The sequence below is a fragment of the Pan troglodytes genome, chromosome 21 (genome assembly GCF_028858775.2).
Source record: "Pan troglodytes isolate AG18354 chromosome 21, NHGRI_mPanTro3-v2.0_pri, whole genome shotgun sequence".
Classification (NCBI taxonomy): Eukaryota; Metazoa; Chordata; class Mammalia; order Primates; family Hominidae; genus Pan; species Pan troglodytes.
The window spans coordinates 9,656,298-9,668,561 of NC_072419.2; the positions used below are offsets into that span (position 1 = coordinate 9,656,298).

At 51.4% G+C, this 12,264-nt stretch overlaps 1 pseudogene across 1 annotated transcript; it reads left to right on the plus strand.

Annotated features, from left to right (window-relative positions):
- The first annotated feature begins 362 nt into the window (after window positions 1-362).
- GNRH2P (gonadotropin releasing hormone 2, pseudogene) lies at window positions 363-1,708 on the plus strand (annotated as a pseudogene). Its single transcript, NR_161175.1, has 3 exons — window positions 363-526; window positions 658-794; window positions 1,648-1,708. The product of NR_161175.1 is annotated as a gonadotropin releasing hormone 2, pseudogene (transcript).
- Window positions 1,709-12,264: the final 10,556 nt, after the last annotated feature.

Here is a 12,264-nt window from a genome sequence, read left to right on the forward strand (position 1 = left end):
ATTGGCCTGAATTCAGGTCTCTGTTCCCCTCCAACTTTCTTCCGCTTCTGGAAACTCCTTGAAGGAAAGATGGATGGGCCTGGACAAGTGGGAGGGCCCTCAGAGCTGGCAAGGCAGGTAGCCTCTGTGCCCCAGGCTCAGGGAGAAGGCTCGTCCCCTGGAGCATCGTCCCCTGCTGGGCCAGGATCCCCCAGGATCTGGACCCCTGTATGCTTGGGATGAGGAGCGGTGGCAGAGAGGGAAGGGCATAAGGAGATACCAAAGCTGCCCCTGAGATGCCAGTTTTCCAAGGTGGCCCTGGAGGAAGTAGGGGGATGTGGGGGTGAGGTAAGGCTCCTTGAATGCTGTACCCTGTCCATTAGAGCAGCCATGGCCAGCTCCAGGCGAGGCGGCCTCCTGCTCCTGCTGCTGCTGACTGCCCACCCTGGACCCTCAGAGGCTCAGCACTGGTCCCATGGCTGATACCCTGGAGGAAAGCAAGCCCTCAGCTCAGCCCAGGATCCCCAGAATGCCCTTAGGCCCCCAGGTGGGTGTCTCCCAGCCTGATCAGGAGGAAGAAAGTGATGGCCGGGGACTCCCCCACCCTCCTGGAGCCTGAGGTCGGGGTAGGGAGGACAGCATCAGTTCCCTTCTAAGGAAGGGCCCTGGACACTGCAGCAGGCAGCCCAGTCCAGACTGCCCATGGCCTCCCAAGTGATGCCCTGGCTCCCCTGGAAGACAGCATGCCCTGGGAGGGCAGGACCACGGCCTGGTGGTCCCTTCGCAGGAAGCGACACCTGGCACGGACACTGCTGGTGAGTAGGGTGAGGGTCCCCAGCATCAAGACCAGCCACTGGTCATCAGAGGCCATTGTGGCTTAGGGTTGGGTGCTGGGAGGGTGGGGAGAATGAAACACCACTGAGATGCCCCCTGCCACAGCACCCCCAGCCATTTCTCAGTGCCCCTACTGCACACAGCAGGGTGCTGTCTGCTAGCCTTCCTATTTCCCAGGAGGATTCTAGACAATTTACAAAGCACTTGGGTTAAAGACCAAAGTCACTAGTAGACTAGAAGGAGATAATTGTTCTATAAGACAGTGGTGGCCGTGGGGTCCCATAGGCATCCTGACAAGCCAATGACTGTCTTGAGGTGGACAGACCCCGGGCCAGTGGAAAGAGGTGAGGGATGCAACCTCACGCAAACAGACAACAGGGCCAAGAGGACCAGGTGGTGACTGACACGTGCACTAGGAACATCTCAGGGACTGCAGAGCTCCCCAAGACCATAGCAGAAGACAGGCGTGGGGAAATGGTTTGCTACTGTTTTGCAAATCAGACATTTACAGTGCATCAGGAGAGCCCGGTAACTAAAGAAGAAAGTGGTTAGTTCCTACGAGGCAGTCTTACCGCCTGATTTGTGTGTATGTGCTGAGGTTTCTATGCGTCAGGCTTGTTTAGGGTGGACAAGAGGGCATGCCCAAGGGAGCTGGAGATCCCCACACTAGCTGGATCCTCAGGCTTCTAGGGGAGGCGGGGGGGGGGGGGCGTCCTGCTGTGGGAGGCCACGTGGGGACTGGGGGGGACGAGAGGGGAGAGAACCAGGAAGATGGCAGCTCGGCGGTTACGAGACCAGTGTCCTGAGACATGACCGCCACCTCTCCCTCCGCAGACCGCAGCCCGAGAGCCCCGACCCGCCCCGCCGTCCTCCAATTAAGTGTGACGTTCTCCGAAGCTGTTGCGTCGAGTTCTGTCCTTCGTCCCCTCCCTGTCTTCCCCGCTGAGACCCTTCCCTGTGTGGGGGCTGGAGGGACGCGGGTCCGGCCCCGCGGGCGGGAGTAACTAAGGGATGGCCCCGGGCCCTGGCGGGAAGGCCGGGCCAGAGCCTGGGGGCGGGGTGCGGACGTCCGCAGGGTCGCCGCTTCGGTTCCAGAGGCCACACGGCCGGGCGGGGCGTGAGGGACAGCGCGAGGACTACAGGTCCCAAGGTTCCCCGCGCCGCTTCCGGGACACGGTGGCGTCCCGGCACCGCGGCCGCAGTGAGGAGACTCGGCCATGCTACGCGCGCTGAGCCGCCTGGGCGCGGGGACCCCGTGCAGGCCCCGGGCCCCTCTGGTGCTGCCAGCGCGCGGCCGCAAGACCCGCCACGACCCGCTGGCCAAATCCAAGATCGAGCGAGTGAACATGCCGCCCGCGGTGGACCCTGCGGAGTTCTTCGTGCTGATGGAGCGTTACCAGCACTACCGCCAGACCGTGCGCGCCCTCAGGTGTGCGGCCGGGGGGAGGTGGCCGTCCGCGCGCGCTGGTGACGGTGGGAGTGGGCGGAGAGGGTGCTGATTCCTGGCGCGTCTGCACCCAGGATGGAGTTCGTGTCCGAGGTGCAGAGGAAGGTGCACGAGGCCCGAGCCGGGGTTCTGGCGGAGCGCAAGGCCCTGAAGGACGCCGCCGAGCACCGCGAGCTAATGGCCTGGAACCAGGCGGAGAACCGGCGGCTGCACGAGCTGCGGTGCGTGGGGCGGGAGGCGGGGCGGGGCGGCGCGGCCTGGCCGCCCTGGGAGAAGCCCGGGCCCCGCTCAGCCTCGGCCCCTTGACCCTCACAGGATAGCGAGGCTGCGGCAGGAGGAGCGGGAGCAGGAGCAGCGGCAGGCGTTGGAGCAGGCCCGCAAGGCCGAAGAGGTGCAGGCCTGGGCGCAGCGCAAGGAGCGGGAAGTGCTGCAGCTGCAGGTGGGCAACGTCTCCGGAGGGTGGGACTCCAGCCGGGGACGCGGCTTGGGGGGCACTGGGAATTCTGGGTACCGCGACGCGGGCGCTGGCTATGTGCAGAGACTTACAGTTGGCAGGTCCGGATTTGGAGAGGAGAGTACCAGTCAGGCGCAAAGACCCGGAGGTGAGCGGAGTAATTGGACGGTGTTCAGGTACCTAGCAGGTCTGTGGGAGGGACCCTGCGTTCCACAAAGAGGTTGTATTTTGCATAACAGGTGATGAAGCCATGAAGGGTTAAGTATTTCAGGCTAGGATTAGCAGGTGTGCCACTTAAAAGCAGGGAGACCACTTAGGAGTAATGCAGTGAGAATGGATGAGGCTTGATTTAAAGTAATAGAAGGGTGGCTGGGAGCGGTGGTTCACGCCTGTAATCCCAGTACTATGGGAGGCCGAAGCGGGCGTATCACTTGAGGTCGGGAGTTCGAGTCTAGTCTGGCCAAGCCCCGTCTCTCCTAAAAATACAAAAATTAGCCGGGCGTGGTGTGCGCCAGTAATCCCAGCTACTCGGGAGGCTGAGGCATGAGAATCGCTTGAACCCAGGAGGCAGAGGTTGCAGTGAGCCGAGATGGCGCCACTGCACTCCATCCTGGGCGACAGTGAGACTCCGTCTCAAAAATAAATAAATAAATAAAGTAATGGGGGAAAGGATGAGTTAGAGTGATTCAGAGGGGACCACTGAGGGACGGATTTCACCTACCAGGACGTGAGATTTTCATAGCTGGCACTCGGGGCTATGGCTGAAGTGTCTGAGAAAAGAGGAACGTGGCAAAGCAACCTGATATCACTCCACTGGGAGGCCAGAGGGGCTCTCAAATAGGACCTGGGTTCCAGGCATGCTTCCCCAGGGAGAGCAGGAGCTGCTTTCTCAGTGGGGTGAGAGGCCAGCAGGCTGGGTGGGCTGGCTGGCATGTGCCCAGGGCTCCTGTTCAGCTGGGCTTTTGTCTCCCGATAGGAAGAGGTGAAAAACTTCATCACCCGAGAGAACCTGGAGGCACGGGTGGAAGCAGCATTGGACTCCCGGAAGAACTACAACTGGGCCATCACCAGAGAGGGGCTGGTGGTCAGGCCACAACGCAGGGACTCCTAGGGGCCCAGTAAGGACAGTGCCCGCCAGGGACCATGTATGTATCATGGCGGAAGAGTTGGCCCTGACCTGGAATAAAGCAGTTGGTGCTGCTTATGAGGAAGGTTCAGCCTTATCCAGCACAGCCTTCACGTTTTGCCCTCTGCTGTCACCACTTGGTCAGAAACTTCCAAACGCAGTGCCCTGTTCTGCCCGTGTGTACAGCCTCAGCGCACCAGGAGACCCTAGAGTGGTTTCCATCTCACAGAGAATCAGACAGGGCCACAGCCCCCTCAGGCAGCCAGGTCATCTGAGTATCATTAAGAGTAGTGATGGGAAGATTACAGTCTGAGGGCCAAACGTGCCTGCTTCCTGTTTTTGTAAATAAAGTTTTGTTGGAACACAGCCACACCCATTCATTGACTTCTTTTTACTACGGTGGCAAAGGTGAGTAGTTGCAACAGAGACCATATGAATCCCAAAGACTAAAATCTTTAACTTTTTACAGGAAAAGTGTAGTGATCTCTCATCTGGAGCTTTAGGACTCTAGCCTGGAGCAGATGTCACCCAGGACCTGAGCCACAAGCTAACCATTGGCCAGGCGCCTGCCTCTGCTCTATACTGTGCTTTGCTGGCCAGAGTCTGGTGTATCCAAGACCCAGAAGGCAAAGAGGAGACCCCATATTTTTTTCTGGGTTCCACAAAAAGGTTGTATTTTGCCTTACAGGTAATGAAGCCATGAAGAATTAAATATTCTAGGCTAGGATTAGCAGGTGTGTGACTTAAAAGCAGGGAGACCATTAGGAGTGGGTCTCTCCACCCATGGCCTCAGTGACCTACATTTGCCCTGGCATTGCCATTGCCCTTGGGCCACCCAGCAGATGGCTGCTGGCAGGGGAGACATGGTTGACCAAGATTTTATGAGGTTAGTGTGGCTTAGCAAGCACTTGGACCAAACTCTATGGGTACCAGGACTACCTGTGATGATGAAGAGAGTATACAGATCCATAGTCCCTGTTCAGATGCAGGCCCTCAAGCAGTGTCTGGGATGAGCTGGAGGAATGTTTCTCAACCAGAGCAGCTTCCGTTTGCTGCCATGCACATGAACTCCAGCTTCTCTCCATGACTCCCACTTTGCAGGGAAGGCCTAGGGACCCCCAAGAAATGAAAACCTTTTAGGGTGTATGGGCCACTCTTATTGCAGGTGAGAAAGCAGGTAATAAGGTACAAGCAGAGGTGGTGCCTGGCACCCAGCCCTCCTCAGAGCACTGCACTCCTGAGAACCTTGGCCTCCCTCCTTAGGCTGGTAATAGCTCTTCTCCCCCAGCATCAACTCTGGCCAGAGCACAGTGGCATCCCTGCTTTTAGGTGTGAGGCATCTGGAGTGAGACCTGATGGGCACACATGGGCAGTGGTTTGATGATGTCTTCCGTGGTCTCGGGCTTCGTCATGGTGAAGAGTGGGCCATCTGGCCCCCTGCATTGGAAGCCTTTGGTGATGTGGCACATAGGCCTGTGTTAGGAAGTCCAGTTTTATGTAACATACTCCTCCCTGGACCTCCTTGTCTCCATCTTCCAGTTTTATTCTTTCCAAGGCCTCTGTACCGGGATCCAGATGTAAGCCATCTGTCTGTTCAGACAGAGGACACACTGACCTTGAAGCTCTGTCTTTGGGCTGATTCCACTGCTGTCCAGCATGGGGCTGGAACTCAGCATTCACTGCTGATGCTGTTATGTCATGCAGAACCACCTGGGAACCAAGTGTCACGTTTTTATTCTCTACCCACAGCCACCTTGCTGGTGTAGGCACCACTAGGCAGCTTACTGGTACCTTCAGGGTTAACTCAAACCCACTGCCATCTGTACCTGCTTCTAATGGAACATTGAGTGCAGCCAGGTGCACAGGTAGCCTCTCAGATCCCAACCAGTCCAGGTTGCAGAGTCATGTGATGCCCCAGGGTAGTGATGCCTGATCTCCGCAGAACCCTGGATAGTTAACCTGATGGGCATGGCCTTGCTCAAAACACCAGGGTCTCTTCAGATCCTTACCTCAAGTTCCTAGTAGGGCTTGGATCTGTTACAGACAATGAGCTCTGCAGGGTTTTAAGGGGGAGAGTTGCCAGAATCATGCTGCAGCCTGGACCACCAAGAGAATATCTTGCTCAAGCTCTACTTGTGGGTGGTAGATTTGGGGTCTAGCTGGTAAATGCATTTGGAGCAGAACACCCAAATGTAAGTGCTTTCACTAAGACGGGAGGAGGCCCACCAGGCTTTGTGGGATAGACAGGATGGACCAGCATTTGTGAGTGGCAAGTTTTTCCCGAAGGACCCAATCAAGTATAGATGTTTTACCACGAAACGGGATTCTTGCCCCTTCCAGTTGTCTAGAATAAGCATGATGTCAATGACTGGCCCCCGCATGCTGTCCTGGGGATGGATGGTGTAGGTCTTGAGGATCTGGTTATGCAAAACTGTAGAGTTGTTCATCTCTCGGGCTGAATTGTGAAGGTGTACTGCTTCTAGGTGAAAGCAAGCTGCTTATAGTGGTCCAGGTGGGTAGGACAAGAGAAGAATGCATTTGCCCAATTAATCTGTTCCATCAAGGAGACCACCCTAGACGTCATTACACCTAAAGTCATTCCTCATATTTTTCCAACATACTCCAAATTTTCCGCATGGAACAATCATCACAGTTATCCAGTATTCCCTGAAATCTTTGGGAAATGTTACCTCCTGCACTTACCCTGTGGTTATTTCCCCAACTCTGACAAGTACGGAGTTGAAATGGACAACTAGGAAGGAAGGCCAGTTGACTGCTGAAATAAGAGCAACTTTAGCAGAAAGGGTTAAGTTTGGAATTATTTTTCTTTCCCAAATAGGAAGTCAAGAGTAATATTGCAATCCCAAAAACTGAGACAGGCAGGCCTAGCCATGATGCTGTCATTTCCCCGTCAGGTGCTTTAGTGAGTATTTCCTTAGCGCAGGTAGGCGCATAAACAATATATGTGATGTTTTTATAAAGGGAACACTGCCAGAGTCAGCCTCATGGTTCAGTTTACAGGACCTCAAAGTCAAGAACTTGAAGAATCCCACCATAGTGCCACAAAAGGGCCCAGGAAAGTGACATTAAAAGGTCAGAGCTGTGGCCGGGCGCGGTGGCTTACGCCTGTAATCCCAGCACTTTGGGAGGCGGAGGCAGGTGAATCACCTCAGGAGTTCGAGACCAGCCTGGCCAACATGGTGAAAACGCGTCTCTACTAAAAATATAAAAAATTAGCTGGGCATGGTGGCGGGCGCCTGGAATCCCAGCTGGAAGGCTGAGGCAAGAGGCAAGAAAATCACTTGAACCTGGGAGGCAGAGATTGCAGTGAGCCCAGATCGCACCACTGCACTCCAGGCCAGGTGACAGTACAAAAAAAAAAAAACAGTCAGAGCTGCATAAGCCCCAGTCTTATGCAGTACTCCACAGTGGCTCTGTGGTCACAATAATCCTCCCCAAATGCATTTCCCATCACTGAGAGTGAAAACACAGGTGTGAGGTTGAAGTTCTCTGGGAAGTTGTGTTACAGGTCACTTTTTTTTTTTTTTTTTTTTTTTTAATGCTGGCTACTGAGGGAGAGAAATGGTCTGGGAGTGAGGTTGTGTGGCTGGGAAATCTGAAACAGATACAAACGTCAACCATGCCCACTACACAGCCTTCTGGCACTACCAGTCAGTGCCCCCAGGTGCTATTGCTGGCACCCCTGCTGCTGCTGTTGGAACTGCAGGAATGCAGGTGCCCACTACAGCTGCCAGAAATGCCCCAGAAGCGAGAAAAGTGAATTTGCCCTTCCTCTGGCCTTAAAAATCTTTCCCTGGGCCAGGCACGGTGGCTCATGCCTGTAATCCCAGAACTTAGGGAGGCTGAGGTGGGTGGAGCACCTGAGGTCAAGAGTTCAAGATCAGCCTGGCCAACATGGTGAAACCCCGTCTCTACAAAAATACAAGAATTAGCCAGGCATGATGGCAGGTGCCTGTAATCCCAGCTACTTGGGGGGCTGAGGCAGGAGAATCGCTTGAACCCAAGAGGCGGAGGTTGCAGTGAGCCGAGATCATGCCATTGCATGCCAGCCTGGGCGACAGAGCAAAACTCTGTCTCAAAAAAAATCTTTCCGCAGGCCAGGCGCAGTGGCTCACACCTATAATCCTAGCAATTTGGGAGGCTGAAGCAGGTGGATCACTTGAGGTCAGGAGTTCCAGACCAACCTGGCCAACGTAGTGAAACTCTGTCTCTACTAAAAATACAAAAATTAGCTGAGCGTGGTGGTACACACCTGTAATCCCAGCTACTGGGGAGGCTGAGGCAGGAGAATCGCTTGAACCCGGGAGGCGGAGGTGCACTGCAGCCTGGACAATGGAGAGAGACTCCATCACCCCCACCCCCCACAAAACAAAAAGAAAACAGCAGTTTATAAACAGATATTCTACATCCCTCTTAGCATTGTTTATCAGGACTGTCATTTTCTTGTATGAGACATTTGGGTGTTTTCCCTCTGAATATGTTACTACTGTGACATTTAGCCCTTAGAAAAAAATGTTAGGCCAGGTACAGTGGCTCACACCTGTAATCCCAACAATTTGGGAGGCTGAGGTGGGAGGACCACTTGAGCCCAGAAGTTTGAGACTAGTCTGGGAAACATAGGGAAACCCATCTCTATTAAAAAAAAAAAAAATTAAAAATTAGCTGGGCATGGTGGTGTACACCTGTGGTCCTAGCTACTTGGGAGGCTGAGGTGGGAGGATGGCTCGTGCCCGGTAGGTTGAGAGTGCAGTGAACCATGATCACACCACTGGACTCCAGCCTAGGCAACAGAGCGAGACCCTGTCTTCAAAAAAAAGAGGAAAAGAAAAAAAGTTAACAAATGTTCAGTATTTCAGTTACTTCCTGACCTGGTGATATTTAAGGGTGTGTTTGTTTTTGGATGATCTTTGCAAATATATTAACTACTGTTAAGGGGAAAAGCTGCTTCGGCGACTTGAGCTGATTGAGTCACACTTCTGGGCTCTCTGGGCCCTTTTGTGAGTTTATAATAGAAATAAAATATGACTTTATAAAAAAAAATCCCCAAGAGAGATGGGAGAGTATTTAAATTGTTGCCCCATTTACTGCTTCTACCCAGAAATCCATATAAATAAATCAAAAAAATAGATTTATGGTAACAAGCCTGATGCAACCTGCTTGGGTTTAAATTTGAATCCCAGCTTCTCCCTCTTACTATTTGCATATCTTTGAGAACATTTCTTAGTACCTCTGTGCCTCAGTTTCCTCAAAAGTAAAATAGGGATTAAACAATACTAGTATGTACCTATAAGGGTATTGTGGCAATTAAATGAGAAACTGATGTAAAGCTAAGCTCACTGACTGCAACACAGTTTGTGCTTAATAGATGTTACATGTTATTATTTTATTTATTTATTTATTTATTTTGAGATGGAGTTTTGCTCTTGTTGCCCAGGCTGGAGTGCAATGGCTCAATCTCGGCTCACTGCAACCTCTGCCTCCCGGGTTCAAGCAATTCTCCTGCCTCAGCCTCCCAAGTAGCTGGGATTACAGGCATGCACCAGCTAATATTTTTTTATTTTTAGTAGAGACAGGGTTTCACCATATTGGTCAAGCTGATCTCGAACTCCCAACCTCAGGTGATCCACCCACCTTGGCTTCCCAAAGTGCTGGGATTACAGGCGTGAGCCACCGCGCCCAGCCACGTTATTATTATTATTATTACTATTATTTTAGGGAAACCAGAGAATAGTCTTAAACTCACATCATAGACTGAGAAGAATTAACTGCCAAATAACACTCACGCAGGGAATGAATTGCCGGAGGAGACCAAGACCTGCCCTGCAGCTCCCCTTATCTCCAGCAGAGGGCAGACGCATCAAGATAGTGACAGGGCCCTCAAAAATGGAAAGGATAAGATTGGTGAATTTGACTTTTTTTTTTTTTTGAGACAGTCTCGCTATTGTTGCCCAGGCTGGAGTGCAATGGCTTGATCTCGGCTCACCCCAACCTCCGCCTCCCAGGTTCAAGCAATTCTCCTGCCTCAGCCTCCCCAGTAGCTGGGATTACAGGCACACGCCACCACGCCTGGCTAATTTTGTATTTTTAGTAGAGATGGGGTTCCTCCATTTTGGTCAGGCTGGTCTCAAACTCCCGACCTCAGGTGATCCGCACGCCTCGGCCTCCCAAAGTGCTGGAATTACAGGCATGAGCCACCGCGCCCAGCCCGATTACATTATTTAAGAAATAAACTTAACAAGCCGGGTGCAATGGCTCATGCCTGTAATCCCAGCACTTTGGGAGGCTGAGGCGGGCAGATTACCTGAGGTCAGGAGTTTGAGACCAGCCTGGCCAACATGGCGAAACCAAGTCTGTACTTAAAATACAAAAAAATTAGCCGGGTGTGGTGGCACTCACCTGTAATCCCAGACACTTGGGAGGCTGAGGCAGGAGAATTGCTTGAACCTGAGAGGTGGAGGTTGTAGTGAGCCGAGATCACGCCATTGCACTCCAGCCTGGGCAACAGAGTGAGACTCCGTATCAAAAAAAAAAAAAAAAAGTAAGTTGCAGACATCAAGACACTTCATCTCTCAATACTTAAGCATATATTTCTTCAGAACAAAGTCATTTTCAGCATAAGCATAATGCTATTATCTACCCAAGAAATCAAACGAAATCTCTCCGTTGCTCCCCCCTCCCCAGCCCTTGGCAGCTACCACTCTTCTTTTTTTTTTTAGAAATAGGTATTGGGTCTTGCTCTGTTGCCCAGGCTGGTCTCAAACTCCTAGGCTCAAATGATCCTCCCACTGTGGCCTCCCAAAGTGTTGAGATTACAGGAGTGAGCCACCACACGCAGCCTCCTTCCTTTTGAAGGCTGAGTAATATTTCACAGTATGTACATGCCACATTTATCCATTCATCCATTCATGAACATTGGGTTTCTTCTGCCTGTTGCTTACTGTGAATACTGCTGCTACAAACATGGGCGTGCAAATACCTCCTCGAGCCCCTGCTTTCAATTCTTTTGGATATGTACACAGAAGTGGAATTTCTGGATCATATAATTTTATTTTAAATTTTTAGGGAACAACCATACTGTTTTTCCATGGCAGCGGCAACATTTTAAATTATTACCAACAGTGCACAGGGGGGTTCCAATATCTTCACATCCTTGTCAACACTTGTTATTTTCTGGGTTTTTGTATTTTGGGTGTTTTTTTTTTTTTTTTTTTTTGACAGATTCTCGCTCTGTCACCCAGGCTGGAGTGCAGTGGCACGATCTCAGCTCACTGCAACCTCTGTCTCCTGGGTTCAAGTGATTCTCCTGCCTCAACCTCCGGAGTAGCTGGAATTATGGGCACCCACCACAACACCCGACTAGTTTTTGTATTTTTTTTTTTAGTAGAGACGGGGTTTTGCCATGTTAGCCGGGCTGATCTGGTCTCAAACTCAAGACCTCAAGTGATCCACCCGCTTCAGCCTTCCAAAGTGCTGGGATTACAAGTGTGAGCCACCGGGCCCAGCCATCTTTCCATATAAATTTTAGAATCAGTTTGTTTATATCTATAAAAATTTCTGCTGGAATTTTGATAAGGAATGTGAAATTGTTTTATCAATTAGATGTTGTTTTACGACCCACAATATAGTATCTTAGTGAATGTGTTCCATGTGCTTTTTTCTCTTCCATGTGCTTTTGAAAAGAATGTGTGTTTTTCTCTTTGTTTCTGTTTTTTGTTTTTTTGAGACAGAGTTTCGCTCTTGTTGCCCAGGCTGGAGTCCAGTGGCACGATCTCGGCTCACTGCAGCCTCTGCCTCCTGGGTTCAAGCGATTCTCCTGCCTCAGCCTCCCGAGCAGCTGGGATTACAGGTACCCGCCACCACGCCTGGGTAATTTTTGTATTTTTAGTAGAGATGGGGTTTCTCCATGTTGGTCATGCTGGCCTCAAACTCCCTACCTCAGGTGATCTGCCCACCTCGGCCTCCCAAAGTGTTGGGATTAGAGGCATGAGCTACCGCGCCTGGCCAATTTACATATTTTTTTATTATGTATCTCTTAACAAACTGCTATGGCTATTATTGTTTTGATAGATTTGTCTTTTGGGCTTCATACTAGAGTTATGAGTGGATTGCATTCCACACATACAATATTAGGATATTAAATAGGTTTGTGTACTTAATTTTACCAATAGGTTTTATACTTTCAAGTGTTTTTTTGGGAAGAGGAGAGGGTCAAATCTGTTCTTTGGCCTTCCTGTAACTGGATATTTATATCTTTCTCAAGTTTGGGAAAGTTTTCTGTTATTACTCTTTTTTTGGAGACATGGAGACAAGGTCTCACTCTGTTGCCCACGCTGTAGTGCAGTAGCACGTTAACAGCTCAGTGTAGCTGTAAACTCTTGAACTCAAGTGATCCTCCCTGCCTCT